General features: G+C 43.1%; 1 long non-coding RNA gene across 1 annotated transcript in view; it reads left to right on the forward strand.

Moving 5' to 3' along the window:
* LOC132076622 (uncharacterized) overlaps positions 1 to 8,452 on the forward strand; it is a 69,917-nt gene extending 61,465 nt beyond the window's left edge. Inside the window, exon 3 of the long non-coding RNA XR_009418947.1 lies at positions 8,339 to 8,452. This is a non-coding gene — a long non-coding RNA (uncharacterized LOC132076622). The remainder of the gene's footprint in view (positions 1 to 8,338) is intronic.
* The last annotated feature ends 1,747 nt before the right edge of the window (positions 8,453 to 10,199 follow it).

The following is a 10,199-nucleotide window of genomic DNA, read 5'->3' on the forward strand; positions in this document are numbered from 1 at the left end:
TGGGATCATGGATGAGGGGTTTTAATGATTTCATTTAAAGTGCTGTTCATTCAGTTCTTGCAATCTGCCTGTCTCTTTCCTCAATTCCTTATGTTTTACTTAAAGAATTCTCCCTTCCAATTAAGTGAATGAAGCTTGGAATTAAGTAAGGCTGTCATAGGAACTAAAATGAATATGACTGATTTTTATAATATAAATTGAAAGCAATTACCAGTTTTCTATCTTCATTTTTGCTTGGAAAATTTACACTTAACCCAGCAATACACCTTAATTAAAGGCCTATCTATCTATCTATGTAACCTTCTCTTTCTAGCAAGAGTCCTTCTGTGGGCTATATTAAATTTACTATGGTTTCATCTCTTCGTTAATAACCTTTTCGTATATTTTCAATTAAGTTTCTGGTCACATTATAGCACTGAGGTAAGAGCTCTGACTGACCTTTAATAGGATATGGATAATAGAACATCTTTGGCTCATGTTCTCCTTTGGTAGCACAACCTTGCGCTTCTACTGAAAACATCTCTGGAATTTGCAGACAGCTAAATGTGCTCCTTGCATGAAGAAATCCTATTCCAGACTGCAGGAAAACTGGATGGACATCCATCCACATTCCCTGAGACCAGGCAGTGCTGAAACAACCTCACTTTGTCTTGGTTTTGTGGCAAACACCAGTGGGAGATTGTGAATGGCCTTCTATGTAAAATAAAAATACTTTCCTTTGATTGATATGTTCCATATGGCAACTGATGCTTTCCCCACATGAACCCACAGGGCTGTCCTGTGGGGTGAAGTGTGATAAGGAACACTTGTATCTGCATCCAGAGGTCAATGCTCTGGTAGCTGGACAGAGTAGGACTGGCAATTAATGATGGAGAGTGAAAAGGATGTTTGTGCTCCCTTGAAGCTCACAGGATTTCGGGGTGGGAAAGGATATATTTGATATCCAGCCAGAGTTTTGTCAATATGAATATCTGAACCAGCTGCTTTTCTTGCTGTTCTCCCATGGTTGGATTACTCTGTTTTTCTTTGTGTCTTTGTCTTTTTTTTTTTTTTTTAATTTATAGCTCATGATGCTCTTATGAATTTTTTCTGCCAGAGTATCACATATTTCTCTTTTGATAGGGGATTATCATTTTACTTCGTTGAGTATGGAACCCCCAGCTCCATTTTTGTTCTCAAATCAGCCTTTCCCCACTTTAATTCACCAAATCATACAACCAGCCTCAGCTGAAAGTTGGCAAAGCACCGAGGGGACACAGTAAGTTGAATCTGCCAAGGTGACATCTCTCTGTTAATTCCTGCTGATATTTCCACCTCCCTGGGTGACTGTTCAGAAAACCTCATCTGACCTGTCCACATAAAGTGGTGTCTGAAAATCAAGGTAAATTTATCCCAGATGAGGGAGAGCTTGGTATTTCAGATGGAGAACTCAATCTGTGGAGAGCCTGAATGGATAAAGAGGGAACAGCTCTGGGTGGGATGGGCCTGGCTTAGGGGTGCCACTCCTGCACGATGTGACTCAGGCTTATTCCCACATGGGTTTGTCCCATTGCCTTGAATGCTTTGTTCAATTAATTACTGGTTGAACCTGCTGCTAAATGTGCCATATCAAAGGCTTGTGGAGCAATATCTTCCCAAGCAGGTGCTTTGGAAGTGGCTGAGATCCCAGATATCCGAGGTGGCCCTTGCCCTGCAGCAGCAGAATTTCCCAGTCTGGGTTTCACCCTGAGTCAGCAGAACTCATGTTCCATCACCGTGCAAACTGAAAAGGGACTCTTCATCATCATCATCATCATCATCATCATCATCATCATCATCATCATCATCATCATCATCATTCTTTGTTCACCCGTCACAATTTCAGCTCTACCAGTATTTCCAGCCTGCCCCACCATTCATCAGCTTCTTCCACAATTATTTGCATCCTTCCCTCTGTGTCACAGCCTTTGTTCCCTATGTGAACTCGCTGGTTTTTTCCACCAGGCTGTGAATCTTTCAATATTTAGTCTCTCTTAAATACACATTTCAGCTTGTTTTCCTACAGAACTGAATTTACTTCTACACACGTCAGGTTTTGTTCCCACTCAGCTCCACACTTTCTACTTCCCTATCTGTCCTGAGAGCGTGGGATGAGGAACAATCCCTTGTTTAACATGCAAAGCATGCAAACACACGCTAAATAATTATGCAAATATTTTTCAATTGCTTTCATTGTGATTTTTATTACCATTGTTTTGGTCTCACCATGGAAAATGGAAGCCAGTGAGCCGAAGTGTCTGAGTGGAGCTGGACTAGAGCCTGAATTTCCCAATCTCTGTTCAGGCTAGAGCATGACTGTCTCCTCTGTATGTTCTCCCCTGGAAAATTCTTATTTACAGAAACAGAAGATCTGGAATTTGCATAACTTTGAAGCAGCAGTTCCTGCAGTATGCTCAAAATACTGGGGTTTTTTTTAGAAACCTGAATTCTTATGTTGCCTGATTACATGAGGCTTCCAGCCTTCAATGAAAGGTTCTACTGGTTCTTCAGGTCATTGAGAAAACCTTCACACAGATAATCCAGTTTGGGAGGCTGAAAGCCTGGAGTGAACTGCATCCCTTTGGGATGTTGTGTGGGGTTCCCAGTGCCATTCACTGTGTCCCTTCTCTAGAGCCAGTCTGAGCTGCCACATGTATTTGGGTTTTCAGGCCATGCATTCCACCCAAAACGTGGTAGGTCTGTGGGAGGAAGATGGAACAGCTCAGAAATGGCATCATTTTGACACATGGAAGACAGTGATTCAGTTATTTCACAGGTACAAGGACTTCTGCAAATATGCAGCTCATAAAAACCTTGACAGTGTTTGAAGAAGCAGTTTGGTAGTGTCAGACCCTTGTCACTCTGCCAACTGGCCAGTTTGGTTTCCGTATAAACCACGGGCTGGAGGAACAGGTGAGCACTTGGTTGGCCTGAGGAAATGTCCTGTCTTCTAAGGCAGCTTTGTGCATGAAGCTTTAGTGCAGTTTCTTGATCTGAACTTGTTCTGTGAATGAGGAGAGGACCTCAATCTCTGCAGATGCTAATCCAGCACTTCTTGCTGACCTAACATTGACCCACATCATTTAAACCAAAGTGATGTGCAGGCGACACAGTTTCTGCTGAGAAAGTGCAGTGCGTGCCAACATTTTAATATTACTCTTTTTCCTCAGTCAGTTTAATCCAGTGTCTGATGTGAATGGAGGGAAGAAATGATGTACAACATATCCCTTGCACCAAAATCTCAGAAAATGAAATGTAAATGTGTGAGTACGACACAAACCCCCTTTCTGTGAGCACACGCTCGCAGAGTTGCTGGAGTTGCCAAGAGCACAGCGAGCCAACCTACGGCCTGTACGTCTGTAATTTACTGGAGGGAGGGGACAGGTCTAATTTATGCACTTGGCCCTCAGACCAGGGTTTACCTCAATGCTTTTCAATGCACAAATTCTGTAAATCTGTCTGGGAGAAGGAATGTCAGCTCCCGCCAGGCTCTGGACATGCCGAAAATGTCGCTCGCACAGATGATGACTTGTGTTTAATTTGCTGTTGTGGATGGGCCTGAACCAAACTCCTTTTCTTGTTCCAAACATCTCTAAATTTAGGAGGTTTTGGCAACCCAGTCCAGATATGAGTCAATAGTTCTTCTGTTCCAAAGAATAAGTATTAGGCTGCAAAGGTGGGAGTCATTATGTAAATGGGATAATATAAGGGAATATCAGTATTAATACCTTTGTTATGCTCAGAGCTAGAGGTTTGCCAAGGCTTAAGTGGACTCAGGATGAGCTGGACACATCCAATTAATATAAGTAATGTGGCTTTTCTTGAACAAATGTGACTTCTCAGTGCACATTACAGCTGCTGAGTGTTCCAGCTCTGCTGCATCTGGTCCTCAGAGGGTTACAAATGTGTATTATAGTGCTACAGCCAGCTCTTATTTCTGCATTTGTTTGGTACTAAATAAATGGATTCTGATTTTCAGTGCTTCTGTCAGGGAAGTAAAAAATATTGGTGCGGCTTACTGATGGATATAAAAGCCCCAGAGAAAAAAACACAGAATATGAAATTAAGAATTATGTATCCGCATGCAAAGTAAGGGTGCTGGACCTCCCATCCCTTTTCCTGATGCCACTGCTGTGTTGACAAATTCTCCATCAAGTAGGTGTCTTCTAAGGCTCTTCTCAGTGAATGCCTCATCTGAATTTCTTCCACTGATGCCACAATTAACACTGACCAGGTTCTGCTGCTCCTCTCTCTCATCCAGAGGGAAGCCATCCATGTGTTTATGGTGGCACTGGAGTGCTGGCCCAGGCAGAGCCGGTGGAAGGCAAATTCCTTGAGTTGTGCAGTTGTTTTGTCAAGTGTGCAATTCTGCTCAATTTCAAGAACAGAAAATATTATTTCCTTCCACAGTTTCCTACAGCACCCTTAATTTTCTTTAAATGTTTTGTGATTGCCCCATCATCAAGTGCCAGTCTCACTCTAGGATGTTTCCTGAGGGACTGGGATTTACCACTGGCAGATAAAAAGAGAGAAACAGCAGCATGGAGGAAGATTATTCCAAACCCTCTTCTGGCTTCCCAGGCTGGCAAGACAGGTGGATCTCCCAGCTCCTCCACTGCTTTCTCTGTGGCTCACCATGATCTGCACCTCCAGTCCCTCACAGGGCCCCTGACTGTCACTCTGGAGTTGTCCTTTCCCCTGCAGAGCTGCCTTGCTGCTCTGCACCATGCTGGCTGCAGCCCTGTGGGAGAAGCAGGTCTGTGCCTTTTCCGTGCTGACTGAAGTGCTGAGCACTCTGGGTTACCCCCCTGCAAGCAGCAGGCAGAATCATGGAGCAGGCACAATGTGCCACATGAGGATCAGCTTAGCGAGTTGGATCAGTGACACTTTGCAGCAGAATAAAAACTGCTTATTCCCTTTCCCAGCTGTTCTCCCGAGCACTCTGAGCACTCACTCGCCTCAGCGCGCGGAGATTTACGTGTCTCACTCCCATTGACATGGCAGAAGGGACCCTCCTCACTTGCAGATTTGTTCTTTTAATAGGCATCCAGCACAACTGGGAATTAAGTGCATGTGTGTGTCCAACAGAGAGGAGACCAGAACCAGCTGTAGGCACAAAGAACTGCTTAGGAGGCCCATTTTTCTGTGCTGATTTGGTAACTTGGAATAGCCAAATCTTCCTTTTTAGGAATGGGGAGAAGAGGAAAAACAGAGGACCTCATCTTCAGATTGTATCACCCATGGAAGGGAAGAGATATCAGGGAGAGAACTCTCCACATGAGGTTCTCCTCTCCCTGATGGGGCAGCTGGAGCAAATAAGGTTCATCGTGGGCAAATGTGAGCTCATTGTGCCTCCACTCGGAGCTGACAGAGCAGCCGGGGTGTTCTGGGCTCTGAGTCAGTGATAACTTCCTCACATGACTTCCTAATTGAAGTTAGAGATCCTAAAAGATACCAAGCAACTGTGGCACAGACCTGCTGCTCCCAGACTGAGCTCTCTTATATTCCAAACCTCTTCCAGTTGTAGATTTTCTTGCAAGGACATCATGGATTTGGGGAGAGACAGGTAAGGCCCTGTAGCCACTCTCACTATGAGAGATGCCGGGGTGAGTCACCCGTGCCATATAATGACAACACAAGCCCAAGGAACACCATCCACAGCGAGGTCCTTTTAGAATTAGCCACACAAGAAGGTGAATCTTAAAGACAAAAGGAAATGGTGTTAGGAGGGAAGAAGTGGCAATGACCGGAGGCCTTAATTTGATGCTAACCGGTATCTCAGAGAAAGCAATTTCCCAGAGGATTGTCAGAGATGTGAAATGAATTGTAAGAGCTGCTTCACAGGCATTTGTGGGCACACACACCTGCTTACAGCAGGGGAAAGACAATGCGTAAATGTCTGGAATATTACATAAAAGCTGTCTGGTAGACTGGGCAGAGCAATTAAAATCCATCTCGCTTAAACGAACCCTGAGTGCAGGTCAAACAAATCTAATTTTTATTGTTCCTTAAGGAGATGTCTATACAGGAGACAAAAGGGGGATGCAGCCGTCGGGTTAAAAAATCAAGATGCCTTTAAAAAATTAAATGTTCACAATAGTGCTACAGCAAGCTGGATAAATGATATATTACAGGGATGGTTTAAAACTAATTGATGACTAATGTTGTAATGCATTTGTAGCTACACTGATCTATTATATATCTTGGCCAAGCTGAAGGGACACTTCAAGGAGAAAAATTGCTAACTGTTTTAACCTGATGGAACTCGGGGAAAAAATAGTTACTTTACGAGATAAATGGAAAGGCTGTGACCTCCTAATGTACATCTGGGTCTTGCAATGCAAAATCAAATTATCATTTAACAGAATGTGATCTGTGATGGAATTAAAACAACTACAAACCAGCACAGAAGTTTCCTCAGAGAAACACAATAGCCCAGTTTGAGCTGGGAGCAGTGGCTGCAAAGCTGCCTGGCTAAAGAACTGGTGTAACAAGTTGGGATGGAATTGTTTTGCTCTGTAATGAAAGTTGGTTTAATTGGAGAGTGCAGGAAAAATGTAAGCATCTTTACAGCCATTTACATATGTAAGCCATTCTATAAACATTACTTAATTAGTGTATAAATCATTAACAATTTAGCCTAAGTCCTGAGTAAAGTGTGTCTCTCTGGCTCTTGCAGGGGAGACAGGAAGCCTCATTTTCCCCTCCTCATTTTTGTCATGCCTGAGGCTCATGCCCTCTGGGTTTTACCCTTACAGTTGGAATTTGGAGGAGATGTCAGTCAGGCTCTGCTTATTTTCACCTCTAATTCATGCAAAAACCAGGTTTCCTCCTGAGGCAGTAAACTGGCCCAGATTTGCTTCAAAGTTTGGCCCAGGTTCAGTGAATGACTCACTTTAACTGAGGTACATCCATCTTCCTGGCTGGAGCACATGGTGGGAAGTGTTGTCAAAGAGCGGAGATCCCCTAGAACCACAGCTCTGGGCTTCAGGACCTTGCAAACCAAAAGCAGGGGCTTGTTCCCTCCCCTGCTTTCCTGTCACCTAACATTAAGGACATCGAGTGGGTGTCCCAAACATTGCTGCTCCACCCAGAGTCCCAGTGTGGGGTTCTGTAGGCTAAACACACTGCAGAAGGCTGGGATGGACTGCTGAGAGCTGGGCTGGGGGGGAATTTCAGCCAGAAGCCTCCCTGGTCCTGGGATCTCTGCAAAATTCTATGGAATAAATCTGGCAATAGGTAACAGATGAAGATAACATTGTGGGCCATTGCCAAAATATGGATTACCTTGAACAGGCCATGATTAAAAGGCCAAAAATACCACTCTCAACCTCTGAATTGGTTCCCTCCAATAGGAGTATGTAAAATGAAAGAGAACTAGGTAACCAGGACACCCCCCAACCAGAGGTGACACTAAGTTTCTTCTGCCCCAGAAAAAGTTAATGTAGCAAGGATATGACCAGCCTGTGATATCATCTGAGAGCAACCATTCCTCCATGTATTCCTCACCTTCCAGTGGGTAGGGAAATGCCTGCAATACCAAACTGCAAATATGTTGTACTTTGAAGGGTTTGATGTACCAAAACCCCCAAATCCTTCATATATTTTAATTGCTGTACATCAGACTTCCTCCTCTGCATTCACTCAGTTTTGGTTTGAAGCCCAATACAGGCAGCAGCTTGGAAAATTGTTTTATAGGTCAAAATGGAGTTTTAATTTGGGGAGGGTCTTTATTTTACAGGGGGACATTACTCTTTGTTCAAAATTTTAAGTTATTCAGGTCATGGTATTGGTGTCAATTTTTAACATTTGGAAACTTAGTTGCACAAGGACCACTGAGCTGACTTAGAATATTTATTTTCTCAAAGGATGGCAAACAGTCACATCCATGGCTCTGTCTGGGATTTCTTTCCTTTGCTAGCATTTAAACAAAATAACTCAGATATTATTTTTTTATTCAAGATCAATGTGATTTCTTAAAGCTTCATGGTGAGTAGAAAATCCTCAGATGGGCTTTTTTTAAAGCAGAAAAGCATATGAAACAGCTTTAGATGAAACTTTGAGCTGCCAGTTCATTTAAAAGCAATAAAGTAAGGAGGAAAAAAACAGAGTTAACTGGGAGCAGGGCACTTGGCATTCAAGGTGACTGTGAGAGGTGGTCACGAAGGAAGGTTGATCTCTCAGCAACCATGTCAGGTCCTGTGCCCACTATGGCAGAGTTGTGCCCTGCACATGGATTTGCTTCTTAGCTGCTGACTCTCAGTGGCCAGGATTGCATGGAAGGAAATACAGGATAATTATCTGCAATTCTATTTTCCAGTCCCATATGTCCCAAGATGACGACTTCCCAGGGTACGCGGTGGCCACGGGGATGAGGCGTCCACCAGAACATCCCATGGCATTTCCATGACTGCAACAGACTGGAGGTAAGGAAACTGTTCTGGTGTTTGGATACACTCACAAACAATGATCCCAGCAAGCCTTGGAGAGGGTGGAGTCACGTTCCCAGTCACATATTCCTCCTCATTTTGGAACAATCAGATATAAAATACTCTAAAATAAGAATGCAGTTACTGCTTATTTCCTTCCTCAATTTCTTATCTCACTTTATCACAACATTCGTAGCTGTGGCTGACAGAAATGGCAAATACGTCCAGTATTTCTGATTTTTGTCGTGTCTTGCTTTTTATTTCACTGTCAGCTTTTTTGACTGGCCAATGGCTCAAAAAATTAATTAAAGCCATGATGGCTTTATAGCTTTGGGAAGACAAGGTGCAAAATCCAGAGGTTACCAAAGCACAATGGGATTTTAAAGAATGCCTGAAGCAGGTTCTGCTTCTTGTGCGAACTTCAGCTGTGCCAAAGTTTTTTGTAACTCTTGTACACACATAAAAGCATATTCTACACATATTTCTGTCTATATTTTAATTTACTGAGACCATTTTCTCCATTTGATTTATACTAAGGCTTTATGATTCTCAGATTAGTGTAAGAATGCAAGTAAGAAAATTTAAATGTACCTTTGATTGTCCTATAATTTTTCCATGTTCTTTCAGAGATCATGTCAATTGTCCAAAGGAGTTTTTGATGTGATGCAGTGAATATTCTGACTTATTCATAGGAGAGCTCAGCATTGGGCACATCATTTACCAGCTCACTGCTGTCACAAGCTATTGCATCCTTCTTCCCTCTTGACCCAAACTCGATTAATCTTTCCAGAGTTTTGGTTTGGGTATGGTTTTGAAACAGTGTTGTTTTTCCCAGGAAGCCTTAAGAACCTGAGCACCTGCTTCATGCTGTCTGGACAGCTCAAAGAACTGCAGAGGGAAGGGAATAATCTCCCCCAGACCCTTGACAGCATCACATTTCCACCCTGTCACGGTGCCCGGTACGTGCAGTGCTGGCAGGAAGAGCTGGGGAAACTCCTGTTTGCTGGGCCATGACCTGTGGAGCTGCATCATTTTAGGAAATACCAGGTTAGCTGCAGGAGCAGGCAAGTGTTACAGCTCTTTGTTCCTGCACAAAAGTTTTCAACATCAGTGAGAGCATCAATATGTGTATTCAGATTTCCATCTGTCATGCAAAGCGTAAATCCAAAGCACTCTGCGAGATCAGTCACACCCAGAATATCTGAAGTTGCCTAAAATGTTGATGAATTAACATCTCACATTTTTCTCCAGAGTTCTGAGTGGTGCAGACATTCTGTTAATCATATATTGCAAGCTGAGGCAATACATTAAGTATGGAAAATAGGTTTATATAACAAAGATAAGGCAGAGCGAACTGGATTCACAAATGTCTTTCTACTCACTCTGTCTATAATCATTTCATTACATTTCTTTGGGGTTTATCCAGTTTTACTGTGACCACCTACTGACAATGTCTCTGAAAGGAAAGAAGAAAAAGCACGAAATTCTAACATGCAAGACATACAAAATAAATCCTGTGACGTTTTCTAATATGGGAATGTTCCTAAATGCCAGACTAAAACATCCCTCCAACGGTTTCTTTTACAGACTTCCCTTGTTCCAGAAACTTGGCCTGACTTAGGAGGAAACCCCATAGCTGTCCCTTAAAAGTTGAATTGCATCAGTGTGGGCAAGATGTTGGGCCAAATTCCTTAATGGTGCAATTCCATGAAAATCAGAAATCCTACACCAGAGCTGAATCTGCCCTCTGGT

The sequence above is a fragment of the Ammospiza nelsoni genome, chromosome 9, assembly GCF_027579445.1.
Source record: "Ammospiza nelsoni isolate bAmmNel1 chromosome 9, bAmmNel1.pri, whole genome shotgun sequence".
Lineage (NCBI taxonomy): Eukaryota > Metazoa > Chordata > Aves > Passeriformes > Passerellidae > Ammospiza > Ammospiza nelsoni.